The sequence below is a fragment of the Haemorhous mexicanus genome, chromosome 3 (genome assembly GCF_027477595.1).
Source record: "Haemorhous mexicanus isolate bHaeMex1 chromosome 3, bHaeMex1.pri, whole genome shotgun sequence".
In the NCBI taxonomy this organism is placed as follows: domain Eukaryota; kingdom Metazoa; phylum Chordata; class Aves; order Passeriformes; family Fringillidae; genus Haemorhous; species Haemorhous mexicanus.
This window is the reverse complement of record NC_082343.1, coordinates 28,629,027-28,649,676: the sequence shown is the minus strand read 5'-3', so window position 1 is coordinate 28,649,676 and position 20,650 is coordinate 28,629,027. Positions and strand designations below refer to the sequence as shown.

General features: G+C 42.4%; 1 protein-coding gene across 3 annotated transcripts in view; it reads right to left on the bottom strand.

The window, feature by feature from the left end:
- SOCS5 (suppressor of cytokine signaling 5) overlaps positions 1-20,650 on the bottom strand; it is an 81,594-nt gene that overhangs the window by 31,970 nt on the left and 28,974 nt on the right. Inside the window, exon 1 of one of the 3 annotated variants that reach the window (XM_059841210.1) lies at positions 2,065-2,185. The exons of 1 other annotated variant lie outside the window; for it this stretch is intronic. The gene's annotated coding sequence lies outside the window, so the exon portion shown is untranslated. Of the gene's footprint in view, positions 1-1,767; positions 1,917-2,064; positions 2,186-20,650 lie in introns of those variants that run through there. One more of the 3 variants, XM_059841208.1, reaches the window with a different exon arrangement.

Genomic DNA, 20,650 nt, shown 5'->3' with positions numbered 1-20,650 from the left:
ATTTAAAAAAAAATAAAAACTTTCTGCTTGAACACAGTTGATTTCTAATCCCTTGCATTTGCCCACTCTTTCTTAGATGTACCTGCCATCATTAAAAGAGCAACAGAAGAGAAATTCTAGATAGTCCTACAAGGACTAACTCAGCCATTTTTCCAATGCTCTCATACACATGAAGTCATGTCAAGCTACTGCTACCCAACCATCTGAACTCACCGCCTGATTTGTATTGCTAATGCAATCCTGAAAACCAGAGCACAGGCAGGGCATTTAGACCAACTGGAAAATCGGAACGGATTTTATCCACTCAGTGCACCAGGTCACAAAATTGGTTTGTTTTCTCTCTTTCCGTAGTTTGCTTTGGTCTGACAAATAATTTGCCCGAGAAGTATAGCTAATTCACTCTGCCATACTTAGTCATGTACAGAAATGTAAAGAATTGAATCTGTTCTGACAGAAACTCTATTGCTAAGGCTATGGCTTCAATGTGAGGTCCATTTGAGTATCTTGGTTTACAGACACAACTGAATGAAGTAGGAGGTTGCTAACTTGGAAACTTGCCTCCTTTCAAATGTCTCACTGCAGCAAACTCATCAGCTGAGGATATTCAAGGTAACAGGGGTTATGCTCAGGCTGAGAGCTGCATGAGATCTTCAGCGCAAGCCTCTCATGGCACAAACTTGCATGACACAAGGTCTTGAGGTGCACGGATCACACTTCAAGATTTCTATGGATGCAACACTCCCAAACAATACTGGAATTAGCTGCCAGTGAAAAAGCATCTTTGGTTTGTGTGGTATGGCCAGAGATCACACCTCACAGAATGGGATATGGTGCCATATGATGAACGGCATAAAATGCATCACTTACAATCAGAAACAGTGCAGAAAACTTCAACAAGGTTTACAGGAGAGGGAAAAAATAAAAGAGGGGAGGATTCCGTAAGTATTCAGGGAATGGAAACAGACTATTGTACATGCTGGGTTCATAAGACCACATCACCAGATGATACACAACCCTGATGAAACAAATATTTAAAGACAGAAATGTATTCCATGGGATTAAGCTACTGTGATTCGGTGCAAGTATCGAAGTACAAAGTTAACAACAACAGCGGAAATAACTCGATTTACTGCTCCTACAATTCCAAGAAATCATTCACAACTTCGAATCAGATGCTTATAAGGACCACTTGCAAACTTTTATGAGCGTTCACGAGGGAAGACGGCCTGATGCTTAACGCACGGCCCTGCGCAGAAGGGGTTAACAGGAGGCTGGATGCCCTGAGGTCTCTTTAGTGGTCATTCTGCCAGGGAGATTTCCATACGGACAAGCCGTGCGTGCAAACTCGGACACAGGAGACCGCCGAGCACGGCGCTGCTCCTGCACCAGCCCCACGATCACCCCGGGTGCCGACACCGGGCACCCCCGTCCGGCCGGGGCCGGTTCGAGCCCCCGCACGCGCGGCTCCGCTGCGAGCCCTCAGCGGGGCGGCCGGCACCGAACGGAACCGCCCCCCCACACCGCTCCCCGCCTCCCCCGCCCCAGGCGCCCTTCTCCCGGCCGCGGGTACAGCCGAGTCCTCGCCGTCCCTTCCCCTGGCCCCCTCGGGCCGGGACAGGGAGGCAGCTCCCGCCTCCCTCCCGCACGGAGCCGCGGCCTCGGCGGGCGGCACCGGGGCCGCGGCCGCCCGCGGCTGCCGAGGTGGGGGGAGCGGCGCAGGCAGGTCCCGCCCGCCGCGCCCGCGCCCCGACCGGAGGCAGCACCTACCGCTGCGCCGTCCCGGCGGGGGCAGCGGCGCCTCAGCGCCGTCCCGGCGGGGGCAGCGCCCGTAGCATCCCCGGCCCGGGCCCGCCGCCGGTGCCGCTCCGGGAGCGACCGGACCGAGCCCCCTCCCTCCCTCCGCCCAATGTAAAATAGTTCCCCGGGCCCCGGAGCGGAGACACCGGGAGCGACACCTCGCCGGCCAATGAGAGCCGGCCTGGCCCCCCGCGGCGCCAATGGGAGCGGCGGGTTGGCGGGGGCGGGGCGTCGCCCAGCCAACCGGGCCACGGCGCTCGCACTGACCCGCTAGGCTGTCTCCGGTGGCCTCCATTGACCACCATCTTGGAGTCGGGCGCGATGCCCGCGCCGGGAATGGGCCGGCCGGCCGGCGGCCATCTTGGGTCCGGGCGGAGTCACGTGCGGGGGCGGGCGGCGGGGAAGGGGCGGCCGAACGGAACCCCCGCCCCGCCGGGAGCCGGAATTCCCCGCGACAGCCGGCGTCAGAGGCGGAACGGGAACGGCGGTGGGAAGCTGGCTTCTCACAGTACGGCTCCCGAGGCGGCCGGATGCTGCGCAGGCAGGGACCGCCCCGACACTGTGCCTGCAGGCGTCGGGCGGCTCCTTGCATGCTGCAGGGAGCTGGAAAAGCTTACTCGTGGAGGCCCTTGGAGACACGTCGGTATTGTTGGGAGTAATAAACCATTCGAAGCAGTTTCGTCTCCCTTTCTCCGTGTAATGGAGAGCAAATCCATGGCTTGGCCTAAGTGCAGGTGAAGGAACATCCTATCACGTCGGCAAAGGAATCGCTCTCTGCCCCACCAGCGCAAAAAGTCGGCTGCCATTCCAAGTAACAGAACATATCACATTTTCCTGTCTGGCAGACACACTGGGACACTCCAGTGCACAGCGTGGGCACTTAGATGAGAAAGGATGCATAGATGCCAGGCTCGGAGGGAAGGGTCCATGGGTTTACTCTACTGGGAGGCAGCAGCAGAGAATGGCAGGAGCCGGTTCTCTCGGCATCTCTCTCAGAGACTTTTGAGGAGGACACAGCGTGTGCTCAACAAGCTTGCAGGTGGTGCTAAAGCAGGAACGGTGAGTGCTGAAGGACAGAGCTGCCATTTAAATGGATCTAGACCGGTTGGGGAATGACCTGACAGGAAGCCTGTGAAACACAGCAAGGATGAACACGAGGAAATTTGACAGGTCCTGCACTTGGGAAGGAACAGGCCTCTGCAACAGTACCGGGTGGGGACTGATGGGCTGTGGAGCAGCTTTGCAGGAAATGATGTGGGGTCTCGTTGGACAGCACGATGGCCATGAGCCAGTAGTGTGTCCTGGCAGCAAAGGCAGCCAAGAGCATCCCAGGTCACACCACTGGAAGCATAGCCAGTAGGCCACAGAAAGTGATTATTTATTTCTGCTCAGCTACTTGTGGAATAGCGTGTCCAGTGTGGGGTCGCAAAATGCAAAGAAAATCTCAACAAACTAAAACAAGTTCAGTGGAAGCCACCAAGTGCTCCAGGGGAAGGTGCAGCAGTTGCCCTGTGAGCAGAATCTGAGGTAACCACCCTGCATTAGCTTGAAGAAGAGATAGCTTAAAATACTTCAGCATGTAGAACACAGCCTAGCATATACATTACCAGCAAAAAACCCCAAAGATGAAATAATACACTGTATAAGCAATTCTGCACCTTGGAAGAGGATGAAAAATATAATGAAACATACACAATTGATTTTAGTTTCATTCAAAATTATACTGATGAGGCCAATGTGTGAATTTACATTTCTAGAGCAGGGTAGCACTCATGAAGGATTCATGTGCACCCCACACAAATGCAGTTAAATTGCCACTTGGCAGTCCTGCATAAACAGTGCAAGAAAGAATGTGCTAACACGTAGCAACAACAGGCAAAATAAATATAGAGCCAACATAGCCAGGATCTGGTTAACAGTTCAATGGGGGGAAGTGCAAAGTCCTGCACCTGGGGAGCAGCAGCCCCAGGGGCCTGTACATGCAGGGGGCTGTCCCAGGAACTTTGTGGGAAGGACCTGGAGGTCCTGGTAGGCACCAAGCTGAACACAAGCCAGCAACATGCCCTTGATGCAGAGAAGGATAACAATATCCTGAGCTTCATGTTGCCAGCAGGTTGAGGGAGTTGATTCTGCTCCTCAGCACTGGTGAGACTGAACCTGTGAAGCTCCCCAGTAGGAGGGAGATACAAAGCTGCTGGAGAGAGTTCAACAGAGGGTCACTGAGGTATTAGGGGATTGGAGCACCTCTCTTGTGAAGAGGGGCTGGAGGAGATGGGGCTGTTCTGGCTGGAGAAGAGAAGGCTTAGAAGAGAATCTTATGAGGATGAAGCCAGGGGTTAAACCACAACAGTCTTTTCTGCAGTTATCCAACACTGACTCCATTTGTATAAAAGTTCTATAAGTCAGTTTTAACCTCAATTTATAGGCTGTTTCACTTTTTAATTAATTTTGTAGCAAATGGTAGCTTTTCATTTCCAGTATGCAGTAAAATTTTTTATGCTAGATGCCTAAAACTTATCAAAAGTATAAAGTTTTAGTAACATAAACCCTCAGATTTGCTACATCTCTTTATAGTTGTAGAGTGGGTGCTCTTTTGTCAGGATTAAGGTTCAGCCAACAGTTTTCATCTAATGAAAACACCTGCCATGCTGGCCTGCTACTAGGGCAAAGAACTTATAACTGGCTGGAGGGAAATAATCAACTGCTTTGTTTCATTTTAAAGATCTGATGATAGGATGGACGAAAAGAAAGGAAATAGGCTGCTATGTGCTATAAACAAGAACAATTCCTAATACCAGCAGAGCTAGGCTGTGGGCAGAGCTCAGCAGGATGGAGGCTGTGCAGCTGGTGGTTATCATGGCCAGGCTTCACCAACCTGACCCAGACAGCTGTAGGACATACTTTGATTTTGTGAGGAAGCATTGATGTAAGGGACCAGCTCTGAGCCCTCAAAGCACGATGGGACTTGCTGTGGCTTTTCTGTACTAACGTGTTGGGCATCTGAAGAGCTCTGTCAGTAAGACTGGGAAGAATGTGAGAAAGCCATGGACTGTTGTGGGTGCTCCAAACCATGAGGCTGCAATGAGCCTATTGGAAGAAATCTGATCACCTCCTTTCTCAGGGTGTGCACATACCCTTGAATGAAAAGCAATTCCCTGGGAAAATTTCTGAGTAACCCCCTCTTTTGTAAGGCAATTAATTTTCCTGATGGAGGGCAATGATCTGTGCATTGCAGGAGGACAAGGGGATGCTGTGAGGAAACACCACTTGGAAGAAGGTGATCAGAGGCTGGAAACTGAGCTGGCTGCTACCTCCCACATTGGCTTGCTTTCATCTTTCAGTGTTTATTTCCCAGGCATGCCGCCAGCCCAGGGTGTGTGCTGCCAACAATGCAGCGCTGCGGGGCATGCTGTGCACAGTGCCCTCAGTCTGCCACTCCTGGGTGACACTGCCCACTTTCTCTAATATGGGCCACCGTGGTTGCTTCACCAGCCCCGAGCTGCCACATTAACCATGTTTCCTTAGCCCAAATCTGCTGGATTGTTGCTGTTCCATGTGTCCTGCTTCTCTGTTGAAAATTGTCTGACCCTGGCAACCTCTGCAGCTCTGGCCCCAAGCACTGTCTCCCACTCCCTTGTCCAGAGTTTATCCTCTCTTCAGCCTAGAGCAATTCTGAGAAAGCAAATGCAGGCATAGACCTTAAATAAAACCTTTTCATTCCAGATGGAACTTAATAAGTTTGATGAAGTTAGTCAATGTACATGTTCTCCCCTCACTCCTAACAGCATCAGCCACGTACCAAACCTCAGTGTCAGGGTTGTAAAACTGAATTGGAGTTCAGCAAGGCAAAAGACCACTTTTCAATTCTGGCTGATGTAGCAAGCAGCCTTCTCTGCAGACCCAGCATCTGTGCCCAGAAATCTGTGTGTCTGTGGAACTGAGGTGCAGCTACAGTGGCAGGAATTTCCTGTGCTAGGGTGCTTTTTCTAGGCCATGGTGACACACCAAGCCAGAGGATTGCCCATGGGAATTGGGGTAGTCATCATTAGTGTCAGTACTCAATGCTGCCTCCTTACTTCCAGTCTTTTTCCATTCAGGGTGAGATGAACATTACTCTCTCCTTCAGCCAGGCAGAGAAGAATAATTAGTGGTGGAAAACCTAATAGCAAGGAAAGAGAGGAGGAGTAAAACAATAAGCACTTTCATTATCCTTCTGAGGAAATCTTGGTGTCTGTGGATAAATCCTGTCAGCAAAGGATACCTTGAAGCAAAATGCTGATGAGCATGTGGTAGATAAACCACAACATTTGGCAAGAGGGACTTGCAATAGGGACAGAGACCTCTGCAAAGCAAAAGTGGACAATCCTGGGAAAGGTAGAGCAAATGCAGGGTCTTGTCTCATGTCTAATCTAACAAAAATAATCACAATATGGCACAGCTTCAGGATTAAGAATGGAGGAACCCTCATCAGCAGGCCAGCCTGCTGGGCACCTTCACCTACCAAGTGCTGCCCTGCTTTGCCCTCACTGACCTCTGGCAGTTTTACTTGCATGTAAAATCAGTCACAGCTTGGTGATCTGTTTGCTCACTAGCAGACTCATGTTAATTTTACAGGACCAGAAGTTCTATCTTGCCTAAATAAATAGAAGGCAAGGTTGCACTTAAGAATGCAAGAACCTCAGGTATCAGAAGAAAAACAGATTTTTGAAATGTTGATCTGAACATCCAGCACACCTGCCCTTGTCAGGGACTGCCCTTCAAAGAAAAGGCAAGGCTGGTAAAGTGACTGGACCAAGTTGGATAATATAAATCCAATTTTTTTTTATCTGGGCTAACTGAACATGACTAGAAATAGAGGGGCATGAAATAAGGATACCCCAGTGTAATCACTGTGGTGGAGGAAGAGCTCAGAAGGGGCTGGTTACTTGCTTTCCAGTCCTTTGCTTTCCTCTGCCTCCTCCACTGCAGCTGAGCTGGGGAAAAGACCTAGAAGCCTTTCTGATTTTTTTGGAAGCTGAGTCATTTGGGTGGATGAAATAAGAACATCTATGATGCTCCTTTCTCCATTGTTCTATACTTTCAATAAGCATTGACATCAAGGCTGAAACATCAACTTTCTGATTTGGTTGCGGGTTCCCCACTTTGCATAGGTGTTAATAGAGACTCCTCCTGCCAGAAAAAGGACAGCAAGGCTCCAGGACAGCTTCAGGCACAACACATGCAGTGACACTCAAAAGTACTCGGACATGTCCAAGCACCACCCAAGAATGTAGTATGCATTCTTCATCTTTCTTTTACTGAGTAATACAAAGCAACTGCTAGAACCGGTCCCTAGCCTACCCTCTTTTGCTTGTTTGTTTGTTCATTAAGGAACTTCCAATCATCCCAAGAGCTGAGAAGTCTGTTCTTGCAGGTGCAAGGAAGGTATAATTTTAAAATATTTTCCTTTGAAATGGATTTATTTGTGATCTAATCTGGTGCTCTGTTACTAATTCATGAATTGGCATACTTTGTCACCAGTAAACAGTATCTACCATGGTCTTAAAATGACAGGGTCTAAAGGTTTTGAGAGGGAGCTTGACCATTTGCAGAAAATCAGTGTTTAGCATTTTCTGAAAACAAGGTCCGTCTTCCAGGTATTTCAAACTGAATTCATAAAAGCAAAGAAACCTCAAGTCATTAGTTACTTTTGAAAATTTTAGCCAGGGAACATTTTTTTAGTGCTGGTTGTGGAATCATTAATTATCATTGCACAGAATGTAATAAGAAAGCAGAGCTCCCCAGTGGATGAAAGCAAACCACTTCTCTTCTAGCTTTTCCTTTTTTTTTTTTTTTTACAGCAATAATAAAACATATTATTATGCACTTCCAACCATGAATGTTCTCCAAAGCAATTTGATATTAAACTCCAAATCATCTGACTGGATGAGTTTTTTACAGATTGTTACAGCAGAGCAAGCCAGAAATGTTATTAGAGTGCTTGAGGCACAGTGCTGTTTCATGGAAAACGAGGAACAATTAAAAATTTAGAGTCCCAAAATTCCTTTTCTCAAAGGGGATTTGTGGTACTGCTGAGATTAGAGCCATTCCTATTCAAGCAGCTGTATTCCCAAGGAGACCTTCATTTGAGCCTGTTTAGTCTGAAGGATCTGGTTCATTTCACCGGGGCAGAATACTAATGTGAGCTGGTCGTTCTGTTCTCTGCACTTGTTTCGTTTTCCTTCCTTTCTTCAGCAGCAATGCATTTGCACAATTTTTCAGGCTACAGCAACAGTAGGAGAAGGTTAGGTTGAAGCCTAATTAACACCACCCAGATGCATGCCAGACTTGTATTTTCAGTGCTTTGTCCCTCTGACTGTCCACTGTACTGCAGGATTGGCAGACCATGCCTTCCATGATTCAACATGGAAGACTGGTTTTCAGCACCTGTAGGAGCAATTTTAATCTGCAGAAATCACCACTAGATGGAGAGAAGTGAAGAAAAATTGTGTCTGATACCTGACACCAGCATCAACAGGGTTGCCTTATGCCGACCAAGGTTTTTTACAGAACAACCTACAAAATAGCTTCAAAAAAATCTCTTTGTTCTCCAGGTCACTTGATTGTCAGCATAATTTGAGTATAAATCAAAGCAGCTGCACAGTCCCCAAGAATATCTGTGCAGGCTGTATTCTTCTGAGGCAGTGCCTACCACAAGGTAGTTTGGGAGACATTCTGGTTGGTGGCTTCACTCCACTTGGAGATTTCCGCACTTGCAGCAAAGAAGTTTTGAACTTGTTCTGTGTTTTCAAAGCACTAAAGATCAGCAATATCGGATTTAGGATTTAGATACTTTACTTTCATAAAAATCTGATGATAATGAGTAATGGTTGGTGTTAGTGGCTACTAATGTGATTTCTGAAGGCAGCTAAACACTCCCAAGCACCTCAATAAGGCCAGTAGCACTATGGTGATCCCCAGGTAGCCCAGGCTGTCTGAGGAGTGAAACAGGCTAGGTTGGAAATGAGGAGGGACAAAATTCAGGATGTAAACAAATTGAAGAAGTCAGGAAAGTTTTAGATGTGAATATTAAACCTAGAAGGGTATTAGATTGTCTTAAATGTGCTATATTTTGAAAATATTTCACAATGTTTGACTTATTTTTTAATGAGGGGAAACTTGTATCACATGTTCAGCTAACCAAATAGTAGGTAATAACCTTCTAAAGTAGTTTTTAAATCTTTTTCTCCTAGGTTAGAACAGAATATATTTATTAGTCTACCTACCTTGCCATTGGCACTAAGAGAGCATAGGTTTAGTTTAGGCAAGTTACCTGGTGATAGAGCCAGGTAAGACAACTCCTGGATCTCCTGCCTCACACACCCACACACACAGAGACCCAGAGAGGTTTGCCAATGTCACTAGCCATGCACTGAGCACATCTGTCAAGCACAGTGCTCTTCCCAAGCCTGCACAGCTGGGCAGTGATACACCTCCACTGGGGCTAGCCTTGCTCTTTCACCTCCATGTCACCCTGTTCTGGTGCAGTGACAAAGAAAACAGTGAGCTTTGGGGCACTGTTGTTGTTTCCCACAGGCATACCACATTGTTGGGGATCTTTTCCAGATGCTATTTTGGACTTCAAATGGGTTCTTGGGATTGACTTTGGTTAAGTCACCCAGGTTGCAATATGGGAACAACAAACAAGTCTCATCAGACCTTCACCAAGCTGTTCTGAGAGTGCCACGCTTCATTGCCAGCTACACAGACCATCCTTGCATCTAGGATGGAGCCTGCAGTGTCTATCAGGACCAACATGGACTCCAGAAACAGAGTCACAGACATGTCTGAGAAAGCAAGCAGCAAGTTATGGTTGTTTTCAAGCCTCTTCTGAGGTGAGAGGAAGCCTCAGGGAAACATCTCAAAGTGTGAAACCATGACCAGATTAAAGGAGATTTAAAGCACAGATTAAAAGGAGCACTTATTAGAGAGCACATTAGAAGAAGTAGGACAACCAGAACATTTTCTCAGGATGTGCTCAGAACCACACAGGAATCATTTCAAAGAGCAGTGGCTCATGACTGAAAGAGACAGTTTAAAGTGTTTTTGGAGATCATATGTCTCTCATCTTTACCACAGGTTTAGCCTTGCACAGGCAAACAGTCCAATTCTAGCACAAGGGGCATCTCATTTATTACTAAATGATGCTATTTAAATGTTGGCAGTTTGAAGCAAGGGTGCAATGCTAGATTTTTATGCTGTTAACTCTCTTCAGCATTTTTGGGATGAAAGCCCATTGAGTTAACCTCCACAAAGTGGCAGGGTGAGAGCAGAATTTATGGTCAAATACTACTGGTTCCAGTGCTTATTTACCTAAGTGATTGTATTGTCTCCAGTCAGGCTATTTCCATTGATAAAAACCATTCTTGTGGTAAAGGAATGTACTAGTAGGTTTGGGGGTTTTTTGACTGACAAGTAAATGGACTTTTAGCTGGCAGTATGCCTAAAGTACATGTAGCTGTATGACTAGAACAAGATTTACTTGAAGAAACTCAAACATTCATATTGAACTTGCCTTAAAATTTAAATGTCAGAATTTCCTATCTTTGAAATATTTAACTCCCACTGATTCCAGTGAAATAGATAATAATTACCCTTGAGGATTTGAACCTGGAGCATAACAGAAGACAAAATATAACTCACAGAAATACGTAATAGAAAAATAATTATATTGTAAAAATGGCTTGTAGTACTGTTGCAGTGAATATTCTGCACGTGAATATTTCTTTTAAAGGAATTTCAAGATTTCTAAAACTGTTTCTACATGTTTTAGAATTCAAATCTGACATAGACAATGGGGTTTTTTTTCAATGCCACAAACATAGGAATTTAGTTTAAAGTAGTTCAGCCTACAAGAATGAGTATGACTTTCTTGACAGGCTCTATTTTCTCCTATATGTATTTGATAATGCAAGCTACAGAATCACTCAGTTCTGCCTGTGTTAAGACTGTACCTCTGAAAAATTCCAAAAGCTCTCAAATCAGTGTGCTAGAGATAACGAGTTATATTGACTGTTAGAAGAACAAGATATGTATTGAGCTTTGATGTTAGCTATCACCCGTGGGAAACATTACTAGAAATTGGCAACAGCCAGCATTTAATTTTGTGTGACAGGAAATGTAAGCTATGAGGTTAGTCCCAAAATCCAGGTGATTTTGGTTAAGGAAGTCAAGTTTTCACTTTTAAGCAGAAACCACTGCAATTATAAACAGGCAGTTTGTACCTGCAGACAGACAATGAGCTGTCTGATTGCCCAAACAACACTTAACACTTCTGGTGTGCTTTTGAGTGAGATGCTTTTTGATGTTCTGAATCTAGATATGCTTACTTTGGATTCAGTAGAACATCACAGATTTTCAGGTACCTTGTGGTCTCACTTTGTGGAATTAAAACATTCAGGTAGCTTTTCACTCTTCATCATCTGGATTATATCATTTACCAACCAACTGAATGTACTATATTTTAATCCTTGGAAAGACTGCTACACCTCATATTCCTCAGAATCTTCCCTAGGCCACACAAGTAAAATCTGGATGGTAAATCTGAGCTTCCCATTCAGAGCTGGACCTGAGTTCATCATTCCCTGGGCTTGGCCTCTGCTTTTTGAGTGAAAATTACTGTAGTGCCATCTAGTGCTACTCTGCTGATCCTTGTGTTTGCTGTATAGTTTCCAAGGACATTGGTCTGGATTCAATACTGCCACCTCTAAACACTCTGAAACCTTGAAAATGCAATTACCTTTCTTGGCAATATTCCCCGTTTTTTTCTCAGGCAAGTCATCATATAGATTATATACATTTCTATAACAGACTTTGCAGCAATGCATTAAAATTGGTTTTGAGCTGTGTGACAGTATGGAGTGGGGAAGGAGCTGGAGATTATCTTGCAAAGAGCATGTGTTCCCATATCTTCAAAATGTGCAACTTTTAAAAATAGGAATGCAGAAATTGCTCTGGAAAGTATGCCTATAGAAGGGAAGGAATCCTTGTTTCAGGGATGATTTTAAAGCATCAAGCCCAGCCCAGCTGGTGAAGAAACTATTCTTTTCCCTGTATATGTGGGGTGCTATATCTGTTGAAAAACTCACAGGGATTGTCACAGAAGAAGAAGACTTCCAAGACATTCACTGCAGTTCTCTTCACTAAAATGTACCTGCTTCATGTAGCAATGCTCCCTATTAACCCATGCAGGTCTCAGACTGGGAGGACTAGAGGATTTTGGTATGGATGTGGGACAGCTGCCCTAACTGTAGTTGAAAACCAGTTACCCAAAAGGCAGCATCTGGCTGTCTGCAGCCTGAAGCAGTGTGCCTTAAGACATCTAATGCCATATTTTTGAACTGTTTTTAAAGGATTCCTACAAAGACAGTCCCAGTGTGAGAAACCAATTGGAAGCAAGCACCTGGGGGCTTGTGAAGATCCTGCTGGGTTCCTGTCTACATCTGCAGAAGTTTTTGACTCTGACCTCAAGACACCTTGAGGTCAAATAAACCTGCTTTGCTGAAAGTGACTGATTTTGTTAGCTGTGGTACAATGTGACCTGTGGCCTGTGTGATTAACAAAAGTAGCTGCTGTTGCCAGGTGTTCCATGTGTCTCCCCTGACCTCTTATTTAAAGTGCTGGCAGCAGCTACCCACCAGCAGTCCAGCACCCAGTGGGCCAAATGACTCTTTCTATTTTCTTGAAGAGCTATAATGTTGACATATTTATCTGATGTAGTTTGAGGCCATGCCCATGATAACAGTTGGGGAGTAAATAATTTTAGGTATGTAACAGGTTCCACTTAGATCAGTAAACTCTATTCTATGATTTCTTTCATCTCACAATCCTTATATAGTTCCAGAACTATATTGGGCTTGCTCTTGAAAAGTCCTACTGACACTCCTAGCATTTGCCTTTTCATCACACCTTCAATATGGATCTAAAATTAGACTCTGTTCCTGAAATGAATATATTGCTCTTCAATATACAAGCTGCAAATTGAACAACAAATTCTTTGTCTCAGCATGGAATTAACTTGAGGTAAGATAGGAAATTTTATGTTTTGCCACATCTAAGATAATAAAGTAAATAATAGAAATTATTTTCTATGTCAGCTTGAAACTTACAGCAATTTACTGTAGCCTGAGAGAGGAACCATAGGTAAGATACTAAAATAGGTAAGAGAGGGAAGCTTATAAAACTTTAAATGAATATTTACAAGAATTTAACCCAACCTACAAATCTAGAAGCGTTATCACTTTTTTTTAAAACTTAGGAATAGGCACAAATTTCCACATACTTGATATAAATGTCTAGACCTTATTTTGTTTGAGTGAATTCATGTCTATTTAATAAGCAGAATGGTGCCAACAATTTTATAGAGAGCTCCACATGGTTCTTTTTCCTCTGGAATGTCTCCAAGCAAGTCACACTCTTAAAAAAAATATTTGGCCCTCATCCTGTAAAGCCTTGTGTATGTGTCAAGTTTTACATGCTGAGAAGAGCCTCATTGATTTAAATAGAGTTAGTCACTAAGTAAAATGTTAAACCTCTGCACAAATTTCACCAGGTTCAGAACTTTTGTTTGAAATATATTTATGTGTTCTCAAGCTTCCTTTTGGAAGAGCCCCTACTGTCCATTGCTCCATTTTTGTGTATCCAACACTTTCTATAGCTGTTCTAGTATTACTCCAGCCCAAATTTGCTGGAACATTTCACAAGATCCTGCAAGCTGTGGAAGAGGAAACTGCAAGTAGGAAACTTACCCAGTCTATATTTTTCAAGGATCAGGAGTGCAATACATGATCCTTTGAGCACTACAAATATATTTCTGTGAGTTAGTGACAGATAGAATTTGATCCAAAAAATTGTCTAAAATCCACTCAGCAGGATGCCCCCCACTCCCCACCATGAATGCCAATAACTTTCATTTTTAAAAAAAGTTTCTAGTACTGTTTCTGGAAAAAAAATTCAAATGTGACTTAAGAATGACATGGTATAGTACCATCTTCCTGAGTTCACAGAAGATTATTCCAGAGTCTCTGCTGCTGCCCAACACCTTCTCAAGTTGCAAAGGGGTACAAAAACCTTATGTGAGAAGACACTTTTCAGATTTTGCCATGTAAGTACTACAGAATGACAGCAAACCTAACATCTTCCTGAAGTCTTTGAGGTGACAGTATAAGCTATTTCAGAGGTGTTCACTGTCTATCTTGGACCATGCTCAAGTTAGAAAATTGAAAGCAGTGATTTATAATTATCATCTGACGGCCATCCATTTGGAACATATCACAGGAACTGTGGGAAAGACTGATATGGTTTAATTTAGGGACATTCTTATTGACTTTTACTTTCCATTCTATGTTAGCTCTGATAAGAGTTTCAATTTTAAGACTGTGCTAAATATGTCTTGGCAGTAAAATATGCCAAGAGTGAGAATGAGCTATCTAAATTTTACCCTTTTTTAAAGGTCAGGATTACACTCCCATTCTATCTAGAAAACATTTCACACATTTTGTGAGCACAGTGTATTAAACAAAATTGAGCTGATTGACAGTGGCACAGCTAAAGACAGTACACAACTGTCTCATTAATTTAAAATGTCAGATAAATGTTCTGCTCTGGTATACTTCCAACAGGGTAAGAGATTTAGATATAACAGGTGTAGATCACTTTTCCACTTACTCCACAAGCAGTAAGTATAATTTAAGAAACAATATAGAAACAGAAGGCTTTAAATACAAGTACTTCCTTTCCCTAGGAGTTGTACAGGGGAGCCAACACATGTGACTTCTGAAGATTCAGTGACATCTGGCTTCACCTTTTTCCCACATATCATGTGATATTTGTCATATAAAATTCTCCTCTCTGATGCTGTTCTGGCTGCTAAATCTTTAACCTTGATTTCTGTCTCAAGGACTTTTTCTTGTCTGCTTTCTTTTGCATGGTTTGTTTTGTTGGTGGGTTGGTTGGTGGTATTTTTATTTTGTTTTGGCTTTGGTTTTGTTTTTGTTTTTTAGGGGTTTTTCTTATTACCCTTTGCTCCTTTTACCTGTGGGACTGAACTGGTCTAATTTGTTCTTTCTTTCATGGACGATCCTGAACATGGAACCAAGCAACAACAGAGTGGGGAACCAACCACTGCTCCAATACAAGGCCTTTCCAGAGACCTGTGTGAATAAATGACCTCTCCACTCAGCCTGATGCAGGAAGATAACTAACCATCTACTGCTATATTAAGCATGTATTTCATAAATAAGAGTCACATAAAGGGTGTGAGCACATGAGCATGAGAGGCAGGTCAAAACAGTGTTCTAGAAGATACTGCTCTTGGGTGTTAGAAGCTGATGCAGCAAGACTTGGAGTTTACAAAGGTGAAGAAAAGAAGGAGCAACAGTGTAGGAAGAGAGCTGGGGAGGGGAAGGTGTGAGTAAAAACCAAGATGCACAGGTAGAGTGAAAAGTGGGTGAATGAGAAGTGGGTAAAAGAGAAGCGGCAAACAACAGCAATGGGCTGGCAAATAGAGGCTGATGTGGAAATAGCAGAAGCCAAATTTTGGAGTTCAGGACTGTGGGCTGTGTCCAGAAGGACAAGGCCCCTTCCAGCTGTTGCTGTGCATCTACAGACAGTGGGAGAAAAGAAAGTATTTCAGGCCTATGGCTTTTGCTGCCTGATCTCAGCCATAGATAGATGCTTTGAGGAAGAATAGGATTTTAAAATGCTGAGGGAGACAAAAAGAAACAACAAGGGAAGGTGAGATAGGAGTCAGGCCTCAATGTGACTTGTGATTTTATTTCAGGCTGCTTGCCAACACATTTTATTTATTTTTCTGGTTACTATTGGATAATGTAAAAATGTGTGTCAAGTTGTGCCCTGTCAAAGGTGATCAGAAGGCTTTCAGTCCTTAGCAGGGAAAAGGTTCTGCCACGCCCCAGGTTTAACCCCAGATTAAACATTTCATATGGCCAAGGGCTGTCTGTGAGGGCAGTGCAGAATTCAGCTGGAGCTGTGTGGGGTGGAGGTGGTCTCTGATAAAGATACCAGATAAATGTGAGAGCAAACTGGAAACTGAGCTGTGAAGAAGCCTGTAAATGTCAATGTCATCTGTAGCCTAACATCACACTGAAATAAAATACATTTATAATTTACTCTTCCAGCATTAAGACTCAGATACCTTGATGCCCTTGAGTATTGCAGGTCAGTGCCTGGGATCCTCTTCCCAGCTGTGCTGCTCTCCCAGTTGGAGGGAGGCTGTCTGATCTGCACTGAGACCTTGACTTGTAGTTGTGAAGGCAACAGGGAGTCCATTTCAAACTGTCTCACCCCAGATATCTTCTTTATTCCTTACTTCAGCACCTTTAAGGGTGAAGAGGAAATTGGTGAATGCACACTGGATCCTGTCACTGAGCTTCAGGGCTTAAGGCTCAGGTGCAAAGGTGCTGCAACATCCATCTCCCTGAGGCATGGGGTCCTCCATCAGTCTCTACTGCTAGAGCAGGAGACTTCCAGAGCCAGTACTGCAAAGCCAGCCTCTGGAGCAAAGGAGGGATGGAGAGAGTTATTTCACCCCTTCTCTGCTCCCTGTTTAAAGTAATAGTGCATGGGCAAGTTGTTTTCATAACTCACTGCAGATTAGCTGGTATTTAATAGGAGTTGCTGGTTTTACTTTCAGAAGAATTGACATGTTGCAGGATTGTCAGCTCTGGAGCCAATCTCTTGCAAAGATATCCCATTTCACATTGCTGACTAACACACCCGTCTCTCAGTGGCACTGTTTCTTATCCCTTCTGTTTAACAGTCAGATTGATTTTCATTCTTTATTGCCATTTCTTTAGTTTTACACAGCTCACTGCTGTAAATCCAAATAATCTCCATCTGGAATATCACTTTGACTCTCTTTTTTCATATTACTGGGAACTCAGTTTTGTCAGTGTTTCAGTTTAACTCTGCCTTCTTTTTTTTGGGTAGTGAGTTGCTGGAAGGCTGTTAGCTGAGTTTCTTGGTGGATTGCATTAGCTTCTCATTCTGATTTAAAGGTACCAAATACTAAAAGTTAACAGATTATGTCACAGCAGAGATTTTTTTTCAAAAAACAGGAATAATGCTCATAATTGATTCCTTTTTTGTTCTCCCAATACTTGCTGTATATTTGTGATGGCCAGTATCAAGACACCAAGTTTCACAACTGTGCAGTTGTTTCCTGAAATCTCTGTAACTCCTTCGTGATAGTGGAATGCCTTTCACCCTGCTCCAATATTTATGCAGCTTCATGTCTCAATAAGTTTAAATATTACTTTTTATTTAATAGTGATACTGTGGATTTCTACATAACTTCACTTATCTTTCCAAAGATCATTTTCTTTCTATTATTCTTTTCCCTTACAAATGTAAGCATTATCTTAGAACAGACTTGCCTCTTTATCAAGTGTTCAATTAAAATCATCTAAAGGCTCTTCTTTATGATTTCTGCACATGCAGAACAGAAAGCAATGAACTGATTCAGGACAAGGCTCTGTCCTCTTTTTCACAGTAGATCCAGAGATCCCTGCTGACTGATCTGGAGTTGTGGTGCCTTAGTTCACTTAAGAACAAAATTTTTGCTTTAATGTGTAGCCAGCAGCACAGTTCTCATATTGTCAGGAAGATGTTAATTCCTATTAGTGTTTAAACTTTGCTTTCAGAATGGTTACAAAGTTATCAGATCTTTTACAAGAGTGGTCTGAATTTACATTGGTAAATTCAGGTGTTTCACAAAGTACAGCAGAAATCCATTACACCATAATATAAAGACAATTGATTTCAAAAAAATTTCCCTTCAAATTTGAACAAATTTGAAATATCTTTGATTGTCTGGGCCATCCTTTCCCACAGTATAGAATGAGAGTGCTATTGAAGCAAGTTGATACCTACTGGTGCAGCAATCATCAACCTCTCTAAAATGAGGGATTAGCTGTAGATGTCTTAAACTTTTTCCCCTTCCTTGGGCCTAAAATTTGGCAGATTCATAATCTGTTCAGAGGCCTTTCTGTAATATGGCTGAAATGTGTTTTACAATTAACTGAGCCAAGAAATGGACACAGAAATTATTATTCTTATTTTCTGTTCATTTAGCACTGCTGTGTGATTTAAGATTCTCTGAAGAAAATAAACTCTGTAGATTTCATTCTAGGCTTCTGCATGTTAGTTTAAAAAATTCTGTCCCAATAAATGGATCCTCCCTTCACTAAGAGGGACTCTGAGAGAATAGCTCCCACCACCTCCACATAAGTAAACTCCCTTCTTTTCTGGGGACAGAGCCCTTGGGTTTCCCTTGAGGATTTCAGGGAAACTGGAGAAGGCTGGCCTGTGGATCCCTTGGCATTTGCCATTTCAAAAGCCAGGCTGGGTATCTTTCTACTGGAAGTGGTGGGCTTGATTAGTGAAATCCAGCTGCCCCTACCATGCCAGAATAAGACAAGATGATCTGCAATGACTCTTTCTGGCTGCAGGGCTGAATAAATGAAGTGATGAAGGGACATACAGAAAAAGCCCATGTTCTTGAGGAGTCTTGCTGCACAGGAGGAACAGTAAATGTGTTCATGTGCACAAAAAGCAGAATTAGAGAGGCTTAAAGGATCTTCAAATTATTTCCCAAGATCTTCAAACTTTGCGTCCTATTTTTTAAGTAAAAGTTTTCCATAGAATTCATCTATAATTTGAACACATCTGACAACTTTTATTATTTCATGTAGTAATTACCTTCTGCTCCTGACAGAGCAGAACTGGCACAGCACTGTAACAGAACTGACACTGGCTGCAGGATTCCCATGTGCCACTCATTCTGTCACAACACATTTTTCTACTTCTGGAATGTTTTTCAACTCTTCTTGACTGCTCTCATCTACAGTGGAGAGACACTGAAATAAGTTGTGGGTTCTCCTATTATATGTTTGCTTCCTAGAAAGACTTATTGCTTTTGTTGAGATATTTATGAAAACTAATTCAATTTGAATTAGAAAACATATGAGTTGCATTATTGTTTTAAGAGTTGCAATGATCTAAAGAAAGTATCTTATTATAGCTTCTAGGCTCTGAAGGAGCATAAGTTTTCCATAAAATAATGTTTTATTTTTCAAAAGGAGTTGGTTTTACTCCACATGCCAAAAGCTAAGACATTTGAGAATGTGAAAATCTTTTTCTATTTTCATTGGAAAAGAATTCCCCTTTCTGATGATATATGATCTTACAGCTTTGTAAGGTGATATTAGCCTCTATTATTGCTAACATTTATTTTGGAGAAAAAGTCAGCAGGGAGGACTATGGGGCTTAGCAAGAGAGTAGAGACCATTGTAACTACATTAATTGTCCTGGCATTTCTAATGTTTCTTCAAATAAATTCATCTTAGTGTTACAGATCCACTACAGTTAAATGCCAGTCAGCTTTACAGTGTTGTAATGTGGTTTTAGGATTTAAAATGACATCATATGAAATTGTTTCTCAGACCACTGTATTTTTTCAAAATAAAGCTCATTGTTAAGATAATTATTTACCTTGTCTCTCCTTACTGATTTGACTTTTTTTTAATAACAATGCTGCCTGCACACTTTTCAGATAAGGGCCATGCATGGGGCTGGGCATCTCAGCTGCAGCCCCAGCCTTGGTTAAAGGTTAGTGTGAAAAAAAGAAAGTTCTGGAATGAAGTTAAAACAATTAAATTGAAGGAATTACCTGAAGTGCAGTGAAATGAACAGAAACATAATGAAACTGTACTAATGGAAATCTTGAGATATCATTTGCTTTCATACAAATAAAGAATTTTCATAAAAGGAAATTAAATGAGAAATTAATAAATGAAATAAAAAGAGAGGAAAGGAAATAGAATGTAATTAAATGAAACTGAAAAAAAGAAAAATTCTGAAATGAAAACAATTAAACACAATGTAATGGATGGAAGTTTTGTGAAATGACTCAAACCTTTATGAAATTATAATCATGAACATCTCAAAATTTCATGTATTTTTTAATGAAAATTCTTCATTTCATGAAAGGAAATGAGATGAGAAAAGAAAGAATGAAGTGAAAAGAAAAGACAGGAGAGGGAATGGAATGGAATGGAATGCAGTGCAATGCAATGCAATGCAATGAAAATGGGAAAAAAACGAAAATTCTTAGAAGTTATTTTTTTTAAATGGAATGGAATGAAGTGCAGGGTAATGACCCCAACCTTAATGAAATGATACTCATTAAAATCTTGAGATTTCATTTCATGAAAGAAAATCAAATGAAGAATTTTAATTTCATGTAAGGAAATGAAAGGAGAAATCAAGGAATGAAATGTAATGAAAAGGCAGGAAAGGAAATTGAGTGAAAAAAAAGAAATTAAAAAAAAAGATAATTCTTAAGAGAAGTAATATGAATGGAATGGAATGGAATGGAATGGAATGGAATGGAATGGAATGGAATGGAATGGAATTAAGAGCACTGAAATAAACTGAAAGTTAGTGAAAGTATACTCATGGAAATCTCAAGGAAATTTCATTTCCTTTCACGAAATGAAAATTCTTCATGAAATGAGAAATCAAGGAATTAAGTGAAATGAAAAGACAGGAAAGGAAATTGAAATGAAATTAAATTAAATTGAAAAAAAAGAAAATTCTGGAATGACTTACAGGTGTTCTAAGCCCTTTTGCAGCAGCAGCTGGAGCCTGCTTAGTGTGTAAGAAGACAATTGATGCTTCTGGTTAGGCAACTGAACCTCAGTGTTTCCACAGTGTGTGCTTCAGGAAGGAGTTCCTCTTTCCTTGAAATATTTGATGGAATTTGCCAGAATCTGAACTATTATAGCTGGAAAGT